This window comes from Ambystoma mexicanum, chromosome 8 (genome assembly GCF_040938575.1).
Source record: "Ambystoma mexicanum isolate Mex_15411 chromosome 8, UKY_AmexF1_1, whole genome shotgun sequence".
NCBI lineage: Eukaryota > Metazoa > Chordata > Amphibia > Caudata > Ambystomatidae > Ambystoma > Ambystoma mexicanum.
The window spans coordinates 1,589,967,574-1,589,981,435 of record NC_090929.1 but is presented as its reverse complement, the minus strand read 5'-3'; positions in this window follow the sequence as shown (position 1 = coordinate 1,589,981,435).

Below are 13,862 nucleotides of genomic sequence, written 5' to 3'. Positions count from 1 at the left end.
TGACAATGATACCGGCCACTGCAGAATACTTTAGTGTAGTTGATTTGAAGAACGCATTCTTTAGCATCCCAGTGGATAAAAGCAGTAGATATCTGTTCGCGTTCGCTCTAGGAGGTCGATCATTCACATTCACACGCATTCCACAAGGATATACAGAAAGCCTGAGCATTTACAGCAGAGAGCTAAAAGAGCAGCTAGACATGCTAGAACTACCCGAAGGTTGCGTACTCTTGCAGTACATAAATGACTTGTTATTAGCTGCTGACACGAAAGAGATCTGCAAAGAAAGTACTGCATTACTCTTGACACATTTAGCGACCCATGGTCATAAGGCAAGTTTGAAGAAATTCCAGTATAATCAAAAGGAGGTGTCTTATTTGGGATACTTACTTTCGAAAGAAGGGAGAAGATTAACACCTGAATGCATAAAAAGTATTTCTAGTATGCCTATTCCTAAAACTCAAAAAGGAGTGAGAGCTGTAATAGGCATGGCCTCTTATTGTCGGCAGTGGATTAGTAATTTTGCGTTGATCGTGAAGCCGATGATAAAATTGACTAAAAAGGATGCAGAGATGCCTTTGCAGTGGGATGAGGAATGTCAGAAAGCATTTGAGCAATTGAAAGTTGCATTGTGTGTTGCGCCAGTTTTAGGCACTCCCAACTATAAAAAGATCTTCAGACTATTTGTGAGTGAGAGTGAAGGATGTGCATTGGCGGTTTTGACACAGGAACAAGGTGGAAGAAATAGGCCGTGCGGCTATTTTTCTTGCACGTTGGACCCTGTAGCGCGTGCACTACCATGATGTTTGCGATCCGTCGCAGCGGCTGCTGTGTCAGTGAAACAAACAGAAGGAATGGTATTGGGGCACACTTTAATTCTGATGGTGCGACATGCTATAGACATTCTATTAAATAGGACGCAGATGCAACACCTCACCTCAGCTAGACTGACAAGATATGAGCTCATCTTGTTTGCACCCCACATCCAAATTATGAGGTGTAGCACATTGAATCCTGCAGAATTAATGCCACTGCCCATAGCAGAAATTGGTGACAACGAATCACCACCCCATGATTGTTTAATGATCACTGAAGAAGAAACAAAGGGAAGGATTTATTTGAGCCATATCCCACAAAAAGAGCCAGATGGGGAGTTATTTTGCGATGGCTCTTGTTTTAAATTACCTGATGGCACATCAACGGCTGCATATGCAATTGCTACCCTAAAGAGAGTTGTAGTGAGCAGAAGGATCCCCTACAATTCGGCACAAGCCGCAGAAATAATAGCACTGACCCAAGCCTGTGAACTCTCTGAGAATACAGTACGCCTTTGGCGTGGTTCACAATTTTGGACGACTTTGATCTGAGAGGGGTTTCTTGACATCACATGGAGCCAGGATTCAGCATGGCCCTTTGATTGTGCGATTGTTGTCTGCGCTCACGTTTCCAAAACGCCTAGCTATAGTAAAGTGCGAGGCGCATAAGAAAGTAACATGCAGAGTGGGAGAGGGAAACGCGTTTCCAGACAGGATTGCGAAGCAAACAGCCACAGAATTGGGGAATAAAATGATGACAGTACAGACTGAGGAAGTACCTTGTATGATAGAGAATGGAGTTGCAACAGTCAAAGAAATGCAGGCTAAGGCCACGACCGAAGAGATTCAGGGGTGGGCTAAGGGCTCTGCTAAGTTAGATTTGGAAGGATGTTGGGTGGACAAGGAAACAAAGAACTGGATGTTGCCAAATTGTTACGTAACTGCAATGGTTATAATGGTGCATAGCCCTACCCACATTTGCGCAAAGAAAATGGTACAGCATTTATCCACAGTATGGAAGAATGAGCACATAAAAAAGAATGCAGAAAGGCTAGTGCAGAATTGTATCACATGCCTGCAACACAATGTAGGAAAGGGAACCGTGACTCCAGCAGGTAGTTTCGGCCCACCCTCTATGCCGTTTGAGGTGGTCCATTTTGATTTTATAGAAATGGAAAGGTGCCAGAACTACAAGTATGTGTTAGTGGTAATCTGTGCATTCAGCAAGTGGGTGGAGGCATATCCTTTAAAAGACTGTACTTCCATGTCCACAGCAAAAGTAATGCTGAAGGAGTATTTCTCCCGGTTTGGGTTGCCTCGTGTCCTCTGGACAGACAACGGCCCCTACTTTGTGGGCGCAGTAGTGCTACAGATCTGTGCAGGTCTGCAAATAGAGAAGCGATTCCACAGTTCCAGGCATCCCAGTTCTGCCGGGCTTGTGGAGAGACACAACGGAATCCTGAAGTCAAAGATAGCGAAAATTTGTGCTGGGAGCAAGTTGAGTTGGGTGGATGCATTACCCCTAGCGCTGTTGTGTATGCGCACGTCTGTGCAGGCTAAGACTGGGCTCTCCCCTTATAAGATTGTAATGGGGAGTCCAGCAAATGTATGGTGCGCACCGCAGCCCAGAATATTATGTGAGGTCGAGCATCCTATGTTAAGCACTTACTGTGGACTTTTAATACAAAAGTTGCGTTTGATTCATCAGCAGGTGCAGGAGGCGATGCCGATGCGATATACAGGACCGGGGCACTCACTGGAGCCTGGGAGCTGGGTGCTATTCAGAAACTTTGAACGGAAGACAGCATTGACACCCAGGTGGCACAGCCCCAATCAAGTACTTTTGGCAACACAGATGGCCATCCGAGTGGACGGACGCAAGGCATGGATCCATGCTACCCATGCCAAAAGGTTCCCAGCGTCACTGAAAACTTTGCCTGATCCAGACAACGAGAAAAAGACAACGGTCTCGGAAACGAAAGAAACTGTTGCCAGTCCAGTGCCACAGCATCAGCCTGAGTGAGAAGTGAAAGTTGAAACAAAGCGCAAACGAGAAGTGAAACTCGAAACAGAGCCTGAGGAGGCTGCCAGTAAGGGGGAAGGGCGAAAAGTGCCCCAACGTTGCTCAGCGGAAACAACATCACTGCCGAACGACACAAACCCAGCAATGCAAACACGAGCAGAAACAACGCGTGCACCCCTTTGGCGCCCACCAGTTCTCGTGAATGCACCAAAGCCAGAGAAAGAAGCTACATCATTGCCACGACGCCCATCGCTGCCCATCATTGTGCCACAGGCTGACACTGAGCCTGATACTGGAAATGCGAGGGCACTATTCACGGATCATACAATAGCAGGAGTGAATCGATATAATCTGCGGCCTCGACAGGCAAAGTGATCCACATATCTTTGGTGCTTTTCTTTTTGACCTTTGGTTCTACTCACGGACGGAGTAGGAACCAGGGGCGTAGAGGAGAGAAGTGTGAGAATTGTGCAAGTCGGACAATTCAAAACTCACGGCTCCTCGGTGTGCTTATAAAGTACATGTGTCAGGAGCCAGAGCAGGACAAGCTGGACGCACATTAGTACTAAGGCTGATAGAGTACATGTGTCCTAAGCCAGAGCGGGACAAGCCGGATGCACATGGTACTCTATCAATAAAGAACTGTTCAGAAATCGTCGGAGCAGTGGGAGAAAGAACAACTAATCTTGCTCGGGAGTGGATAAATGATCCAGGCTGTGAAAAGGCTGGGAGAATTGAACTGTGACATTTTTCGTTGAACTTTTCTGGCATCAAGAACAAGAGACATTCACGACGAACTTTGCCAGCAAGAAGAAGGACGATGAAGAACAAGTCAAGATCGGTTTCAGCCTCCTCCTGCACCCCTGCTAAAAAAATAATAGATTTAGAGACTGTAAATTTAGGGAAAAAGTGTGGTAAAAGGAATAAGGTACTGATTTGGACATTGGTCCTATGTTTCTTAAGTATGATAGTACCAACAATAACAGCTATTACACTATGGTTCCTGGAGTATGTACACCCATTAGAAACACTTTTGCCAAAAACAGCTACTGAAAGCCCGGTTCATGTAATCACTGGTACTTTGCCCCCAATGAAAGAAAGACATAGAGAAGGTTACGGCAACAATACATTGTTGCTCATCATGAACATGACCCATGCAGTGTTAAAGAAAAAAGATTGCTGGGTTTGCGCCCATTTACCACAGCACGGTGGGAAAGGGATAGGCTGGTATGCACAACCATTGCCATTGATTTATTCCTGTGAAGTAACGTTAAGTGCAATGTTCTTTGGGAAATGGAACAAGAGTAATACGAGTCAGCTAGATGAGACCAATATGAATGAATTTGAGGAAGTAATCATGAGACCTGTGGGTTGTTCCATATTCCAAAAAGCTCGCGTATTTGCACTAGAACCCGTGAGAAAGAATACACGAAAAATAACAAGACTAGATAGATTACATAGGCAGAATAGACCAACCCCGCCAGCAGAAAGAACATCAATAATGACATTTCGGATGAGGGATGAATGGAACAAAGATGCTGTGCCCCCTGCCTATGCAGTGGATCACAGCCCCAAAACTGCTCCCCTATGTCTACAGAAAAAGGGTTCCTATAAAGTAGCAACGTTTAGCAACTGCCTGAAGATAGTGGTTTTAAAACATGAAATAGAACCTGTGTACGTGGGAGACCCTGTTATTTTATATGTGGAGAAGAAGCATATCCATGGTTACCTAGGAACTGGGGAGGTACATGCTACCTAGGTCTAGTGTTTCCAGGAGTGTTCCTATTGGAGACAGCAGAAGTAACCAGACGAACAAAAGGTAGAACTCAAAGGAGTAGTGAGGATGGAATGATAGCAATGGATATAGCCAAATCATTTATACCGTTCTTGTCCCAAATAGAAAACTCTTACAATATAAGAAAACTGTCTGGAATATTACAAAAAACAATAGATTCCACAACGGATATTTTATTGAATATGACGTTAGAAGAAAAAGGAATAAGACTGATGGCACTCCAAAACAGGATGGCTCTCGATATAATATTAGTTGATCGTGGGGGAGTTTGCAAGCTCATAAAAACTGCATTGGCATGTCCACACTTAGATGGAATTGTGAATATTGGCCTGCGTCGCATCTAGATGGAACTGTGATTGTTAGCACGTGAAAGTTGCATTTAGAAAGTGTGCCCTATAGCCTCTCCGTGAATTTAGAAATGTGCCCAACAGCCTCGCTGGTAAATCGAATTTAGAAGTGTGCCCAAGACCCTCTGTGAAAGTTGCATTTAGAAGTGTGCCCAATAACCTCGCTGTGATTTCAGAAGTCTGCCCAATAGCCTCGCTGGTAAATCGAATTTAGAAGTGTGCCCAAGACCCTCTGTGAAAATTGCATCTAGAAGTGTACCCAATAGCCCTCTGCCCAATAGCCTCTCTGGTAAATTGAATTTAGAAGTGTGCCCAATAAACCTCTCTGTGGAAAATTGTATTTAGAAGTTCGCCCAGTAGCCTTGCTATGAAAAATTGAATTTAGAAGTTCGCCCAGTACCCTCTCTGGGAAAGTTGCATTTAGAAGTGTGCTCATTGAAAGAGCATATAACCCATCATATCACACCACCACGCTTACTCTCTCCTTACACCACCACTCAACTAGAACACAGAGATACTATGACACCATTCGGTATAACTGTTCTCATACCAACATCCGCCGCTTACTCCACATCATTCTATGTAAACACTGCTGGTATCACACCCCCAGCCAGGCGTTTTGCTCAGGCCTAACGCAGCCACATCCGTTCCGGATAAATCCTGCCAGAACGAACACATTCTCCTGATCTCTAAACCACCACATCTACCGCTAAGAAGCAGCTATTACACGAGTAACGCACGAGCTGCACACATACCCGGTGCTCACACGCACCTTTTTGACTCTCCGTTCTCTCTCTACTGACTCGAACTTCGGTTCCCAAGGGCGTTCAACCTACCAGCGCCTTCAGACCATACCAATGGTATATAAGGCGCTATATAAGTGCAAAATAACAATAACAATAACAATATAGATGACTACTCCCCTACGATATTTAAAGCGATCCGGAAGTTACATGTCATAAGTTCCACACTCTCTACTGAAGCAGGGGGTTCGGGGATAGAATCCCGGTTATGGGGATTATTGCGGTCTTGGGGATGGAAGTTAATTTCGATACTAATGATGGTACTCAGGATATTCATAACATGCTGCTGTTGCATACAATGCTTACCAATAATATGCATTGAAATAACTGATGGATGTACTAAGGGATGTATGCACATGGTGTTGAGAGGAAAACAAACGCATGGCCGGAATAACAGAGACACTGAGGAAACAAAAATAGTAAAACAATTCATGGCGATAGACATTAATGATGGAAATGATTCAGATGCAGATACCCCAGACTCCTCCTCAGAAGAGGAGGATATAATGAATAAATAAGACGTTTGGCACACGGCCAAAAGGAGGGTTTGTCAATCTGGAAAAATGAATACCCTTCATTTGAATGATAGACGTAAGTTGATGGCTGTGGGCCAACCGTCTTATGCACCGAATTGGAGAAATATGAACTGCTATGCTTGACTGACGAGCGGCCATTTTAAATGTAGTAAGAATCGCCATTTTGCTTGTTAACCATTGCTCATAACTTTCTGTCTAAAAACTGCTTTGCAGCTTGCAATTCTTGCGGATTCTGCTTACTCTGCTCAACTGTTAACATTGTTGTCTGAATATGAAAGGACAAGGTCGCGGGACTGAAGAGTTTGCTGAAAATCCTCATGAGTAGCCCAGAGAGGAATGCCCACGCTCCCTCTCTGTAGCCTTGGGAGGAAGCTTCAGGGCATTTAATCACTTCACAGCTGCCAGCCAGTCTCGTACGATGGTAGAATATGTTAGAATAATACAGTTAAAGGCTTGAATTATGCTTCTCTTACGGCCCCCCTTCGCAAAACCCTTTAGAACGTGTCGGCTCCCAGGACACAAATAGTACCTCATAGATAGCAAAGCTTGGAATGTGGCTCTTCCCCCGTGTACAGATTGCTTCCAAGAACAGAACCACTGTGTTCTAAAAGATGCCTCCGCACTTTCTAAATTGCACATTGTTACTAGAATAGACATCGAAAGCATTATAATCGTCATACTCGTCGGATATGTCCATCGTCATCCCGAGTTCAAAGGAACTTAATACAGAGGGGTGTTGAACATGACTTTGCTGATTGTATGATATGCATTTTGTATATATGTAACTGATGTACGTAATTCGCTCTCTTGCATCCCTCGAGGTCTAGGAAACTCACGTCGCGGGGCGTGAGATCAGAATTGGCCAATTGATACTATCTTTTGCTTGCAATAAACCCTAGCATTGGGAATTTGAAACCTCGTGTCTGGCACATCTTTTCGTGTATGGTCATTGCCTTGTTTCCATAGCACGAGGGACCCCTAGAGGCCCCTTTCACTGTTGCAGACCATAAAATACTTCACATAATCATGTGGCATCCAGAACACCGCCAGCACTAACAGGCCCATGTGCGCCCAGACTGTCTGCTGTTAGCCAATTCTGAATGTCAAAAGTGTAGCAGTACATATAATATACAGAAACCAAATTTGTCCACTTGCGTTCTTTGCTGGAGGCAAGACTGGGGCCAACTTTGCTCCCCATATGTGTGATGCCATGCAGAAGTCAAAAGATCTGAGGTACACCGCTCCACAATACCATCAGACAAGCAACATACCTCCACCAGTCCACACAATTATGATTGCATGTATTTAATATGTTTCAGAGTTTGGAAATGGGGGTAGGACACAAAACTCTAATGTTCTCCCTCTGGGGTACCTATGTACCTGTGTTAGCCTAATGTTATCAACATGGCAGGTGATGCTGATGAGGCACATCTGGTGAAGCACCAGCATTCAATCTTGTATTGTTATCCATGGGTATTTGGGTACAAAGGCATTATTGAGAACCTTCTGGTTTCAAAGATAAAGTGGCCACTTTTGATACATACACATGTCTCAGGTAAGAAGGTCTGGCATAAAGCATCACTATAAAGAGGCACGTGCAAATGCACAATGATGCTTTGTTGCAGCACTTCCAACATCATTTGGCGCAAGAATGCTGGAATTAGGACGAACATTAGCCAGACCAAATTCAACCAAATACACCAGACACAGCAATCACACGGATGACAGGCGCATCAATGGGCAGTACATGACTGCGACCTGTGGAAAGCTTTATGAGTGATGCAACACAGCCTAAAGGAAGGAGAATATGTGAGACATTGTCCTCAGTAACACTGCCATATTGAAAACAGATGGGCCATCAACAGGAACAGACAGCAGGCCATCACCCACACAGATGCTTGATGCCCACCTAGTGGAGACTTTACGTGAGAAGGGGTGGTGACTCATTACTGGTATAACAAGCGGATCGTCTGGCCAATGGAACTTGTACGCGTTGCCATGGAATCCTTACGCTGCCCTGACAGTTTTTATTGCAACCATAGCTATTTTCTCTAACTGCGGGTGAAACCTATCTGTTCCACATGTTGAACGATTGCTATGTATAAAAATAAACACGCATTTAATTGTTTAAGGACATAAAACATCGGCCCATTGCTTACATACCAATTTGGATGATGATGTTGTTATTCCCTAGTACATGTCAGACACTGAAAGGTGGAGCATGGTTGTTACATGGGGGTTAGAAAATGGACAGTTGTAGCAGTGACCACTTGCTGACTTACACATTCCAATGTATTGACCATTCAGCAAGTAATATTTTTGAATCCTGATCACACAATTGTAAAAAGTGTTTTATGTTCTCCCACAGGATGCAGCCACCCCATAAATGTCTCATTGTTTTTCTCAGGGCTCAGTAACTCACTAAGGCGCTGATCCATGGAAGTGTCTTACAATGGCGCATTGCCATTGGAAAACGTTCTCTGGATCAGTCCCTTAGTTTCTCAGGTGTATTCATGAGTTGCAGCTGTCCCTTAAGAGTCTCCAGCTCTTCCAATGGGTGCAACCACCCATTAAGGCTCTTTGTATTTATATGTATATGCAGGAGGAACAATGTACTTTTGATCACAAAATAAGGTACAATAGATAAGAAATCAGATTTATTTGGAAGCAGTGAGCTTCTTTCAATGGAGTGAGTTTGAAGTAAATGGACTAGTCACCGGGACAATACATAAGTGGACATACATAGATCAAGGCCAACCAACATTGTTAATATTTAAGTGCAGGTAGGTGGTACGGACAGCGGTGCTCGGGATGCGGCAATGATGGGTGAAGTGCTAGAGTGGAGGCAGAGGAAGTGAGGGAAAGAGGAAGGTTAGAGGCGAGGGAACATGCTAGCTAGCAGACAGATGAGAGGCAGGTTAAGAGGGTAACTCAGAGGTGAGGAGGTAGGTTTTTAGTTTAATTTTGAACAAATCCAGGTAGACCTTTTTTTGGATGTCTGGGGGAAGAGAATTCCATGGAAGTGGAGCAAGAAGAGTGAAAGAGCGGAAGCAAGAGGAAGCTCAGGGAGGGGGGGGAACCACAAGGGTAGGTGAGTAGGCAGAGCAGAGATTGAGAGAAGGCTTGTAGAGTTGGATAGAGAATAGATACAGTGGTGCCTTACCGTGGATAGATTTGTGAACCAGGAGAAGACATCATTATGACAATCGGGCACTGTTTTGCATCATCAGCCATCGAGCCTGATGACGGTACAAGGAAGTAGGTGTGAAGTGATGGAGTTCAAAGAGTGTCCTGGTAGCTAAGTTAATGATCATGTCGAGAGGACAGAAAGCATAGTTGGGGAAATCAAAGAGGATGCTGGAACAATAGTCCAGTTTAGAGAAGACCAGAGTGGTTAAGAGATGCTTGGTGTTGTTGAAAGGAAAGACGTGCCCGATTTTCCTAATATTTTGGAGGTTGAGGCGAGCTACTGTTTGAGTTTTGGAGATGAAACTAGCGAAGATGTGACAAGACTCATAGATGACGTTGAGATTTCTAGCTAAAGAAGAGTAGGGGAGGATGTCAGGTGGAAGTTGGATACACTGAGGAAGAGATGAGAGAGCACTTTTGGCAGAGAAGAAGAGCTTCTCTGTTTTGCTAGAGTTTAACATCAGAGAGTGCAAAGCCATCCAAAATTTAATGGCAGAGAGATATTTAGAAATGTTGATAGAGAGATCAGAGCAGAGTTCAGGAAAAGAGGAGAAGATTTGGTTGTTGTCCGTGAAGAGTTGGTACGAGAACCTAAAGGAGAATATGAATGCCCCAAGAGCAGAGGTATAGAGTGTAAAAAGGAGCGGACCCAAGACAGAGCCTTGTGTAACACCAACAGTTAGTGAGTGAGTTGAGAGGTGTTGGTGCTACAAGAGACATATAATTGGCGATGTGCCCGGTTGTCAGGGGTTTTGACCAGTGTTCGAGCTATTATGCTGCAACATTTTGTGCTGTGGGCTTAGAAAATCCAAGATGGCGGAAAAGCCCACATTGCGCCAGAATCCAGGAAAACCGCGCAGTTTTGGCGCACACCAAAATGTTCCCCTGACCTGCCACCCACCAGTGCGAGCGTGATGGGCCAGGAGTGCCATGGGTGAAATGTGTGCCAAAGGAAAAACAGCAGTGCCGGTTAGCTCAGAAAGCGCTTTGAAATCACCTTTGTTTCTCTGAAATGCAAGCTAAAAATGCCTATTTTAAACATTGCAAGATATTCGAAATCTCAATGAGCACCAGCAGACATTTGGCAGAAGGTAGACTTGTGTGCATACAAAATCTGGAAAGAGAAAGAGCCCAAAATAATGTTTATAACAAAACTGGCTGAGCTGTGTATGTCAGCAGCTGAAGTGAAATTGGACTGAAAGACACTAAAATCTAAATGTTTAAAATAAATGAGTGACCTACCGTTGAGTGTCACATAGTTTGCAACTGTTAAATGTCATAGTTTTGAACTTAGAATCAGCGTTCTAGCTGCATGTGTAGAAATTGCAAGTTTGGTTTGAATGTAGAAAACTGGGAACCAAAGTGACATTTGGCTGAAGCCTGGCTTGAACAGAGTGAATTCTGCCCGGCAACTACCCCCGACAGGAGTTGAAACTTGATCAGCAGCTGTGTTCCCAGGCCTGGCTGCATTCTGCTGCCCCTGCCAAAAGGAGATGATACCTCTCTGATTGAATTAGGGGAGTGGCACCTGGGGACTGCAGGAAACTAAACAAAGCACTGTCTTGGGCTCAGGCAAATGTTATATTAGGGGGGTCGTAAATGGCTTCCTCTTGGAAGGAAACAGGGAGGGGCACTGCATCTGTGAGCAAGCTGAGCATGGGGGAAGTGGATAAACCAGAAATTCCACCATGTGCTTTGAAAAACCACACTCCTCGGGGCCAGAGAATAATTTTAAAAAGATGGATAATACATAGTGCGGACTTATAAAATTATATAAATAACATCATCATTCTTGTGATTGTTCTGTGCACATTTTAAGAGGTGTTAGAACTCTGTACCATGTTCTGAGGCAAAACCCCATGAATTATGGAGATTGCAGACACGGGGTTCACGCTAGAAAGATGAAAATTTACTTGAATATGTGTAGAAAGGTGGTGTACATTTGTGCCATTTTTGGTAAACGTCCGATATTGGTAAACCAACTAAAAACGAAAATAAGTTGTCATTTTTGAATGCAAGCTCTTAGAAACATCAGAGTTGGAACATAATGTACCATAAGTAATTTGTAATATGTACATGTAATGTCAACCACTTGTGTATCTGGGAAATATGTATTTGGATCAGAAATAGATTTGTGTGCAATTTGACAAGGGGAGGATCCTCTGACCATAAACCTACCTCATCACTCTGACTCACAACTCAGTTCCCCCAATCAAGGGAGAAAGGAGAACTGGGCCAATGATAAGTTGAGAGGGGCAGGCTCAGTTATGCTACGCACACACCCACTTTCTAAAGACATAAAAAGAGCCACTGGAAGCCAGACAGGGACATTCACTTTCCACTTTCTTGCGGGGCGCTTTGCCGGGAGGCTCCAGACTTCAAATCCATCAATCTCCAGAGATCAGAACTTAACTCCAGAACTTGTAGCAGAGAGAAGTGAATCCACAAGCTGAATCCTTTTTCAGCAGGCCTCCAAATCATTTGCAAACTATTCAACAGCCGGGCGAGCTGTTTGAATTCTTTGCCAAGAACTTTTGCCAGAACCGGTAGCAGACCCAGAAGGCAGAGAGACCAGAGATCCAGAGAGACCAGACCCAGACCAGATCGCTGAGAGCTGACCCAAATCGCTGTGCGCAGAACCAGTACCTAGTGGCGAGAGAACCGCAGCCAATCCTGACCCGATCCGTGACAAAGTCGCATTCCTGTCCAAAATATAGTGTGAGTACTCAGCCAGAACTGTGCAAAACCAATCTCTTAGTTTAAAATAATCTAATTCAAACTATTTTAACCTATCTAGAACTACACCATAGCATTGTGTGTCTTTCTTTGACTTTTAAGCTGCAAAACTGTCATCTGTCATTCTGAAACTTTAAAATTTCATTTCTGAAAATCTACCTCCACAAAACCGTCCGTATCTCTTGCAACCTGACAATCATTCATAGAGCATTGCTAAACTGATCCTGAACTAATTTAAAGTAGCTATCACTCACCCTGAACCTCTAGAGGGAATTAAAATAATGTTTAGCATATTTTTCCCTTCTTTGCATACCACCTTTAAAATACTTTGCCTGTGTTTAAAATCATCCTTGTGATCTAAGCTTGCTAGGGGGGAACTGAATTCTTATTGTACTGTAATTGTATTCCTGAAGACTGTGTGTGTTACTTCCACCTCCTTACATTGCATAGGGGGGGAGTGAATTGTCAGAGAAAAGTAATCATATTATCTTTTGTTGAACTCATATCAAGTTTATCCCTATGTTGCTTCTTTTCCACCTTGCATTTCCTTGTACCATATAAAGCATTCTCAGCTACCTTATACTCTATACTACTCCTAAGTAATTAAACCAGTGTGCTAGTATAACATCATCCATTGTTGATCACTGTCATATGTCTAAGTGTGATATCAAATATTAATTTATTATAAAAGTGTGATATATATCTATTGTTTAATTTTTCAAATAAACCCTTTTAATTTGCAAAACAAATCTACTTCTTGGCTCAGTGGTCAGGGGGATTCTAAGAGAGGGGCGTTAAATAAGGGTTTATCATCCAGAGTATAACGTGTCATAAAAATATATAAATAAGGGCTTCCCTTGAGCAATCCCAGACAAGGCACTGACTTAGTGGGAATGCTTGATTGGAGTCATTAATAGAGTGGGGGCTCGTAGCCGGGGATTCTGGATTAGGTCTACCATTTGTGCAGCTTAAATACAGTGTGCTAACTGACGGGATACATACAACCGGTTGGATCATCACGCTGTGGTACGCTGTAAAGCACTCCTCAAAGGGACGCTCTGAGGAAACGGTCTGTTTTGCAAAATAAAATACAAACTTCTGTAAGTCAGGAATGACGACCTTGGTAGATATCAAAATAGCCAGAGAACACCTCTTACATAAGCTATTTGTGAGAGGTGAGTGGGCTCATTAGGACCAGGTGGTCTGGTTGCAGGCAATCGCACCCCAGATCACTGAAACAGGGTCAGATATATGGATAGATCAGGGTCCCTTACATGTGGCCCTGAGTGAACTATATATGGCCCCTAAGGCCAAGGATGAGCACAACAAGATTGCCAGGGTAGCGGCATATTTATATTTACATATGGGAGCCATACAGGACAAATGTGCTGAAGGCCAAGATCTGGCAAATAGGCAACTGATGGCATTAGAGAAGGCCCAATCTGACCCGGTCTCTTCTGAGCAAAGGCTGTGGAGGAGCCAGGAGTCAGAAAATGATAGTAGGTAGTATATTAGTAAAATAAAGGAGGCTATGGATATCCTGCAACAGGAAAAGGCTGACCAGGATACCAGATTTCTGGCCTTGCAGAAGGAGTATCAAGAAGGTTTGGACACCCTA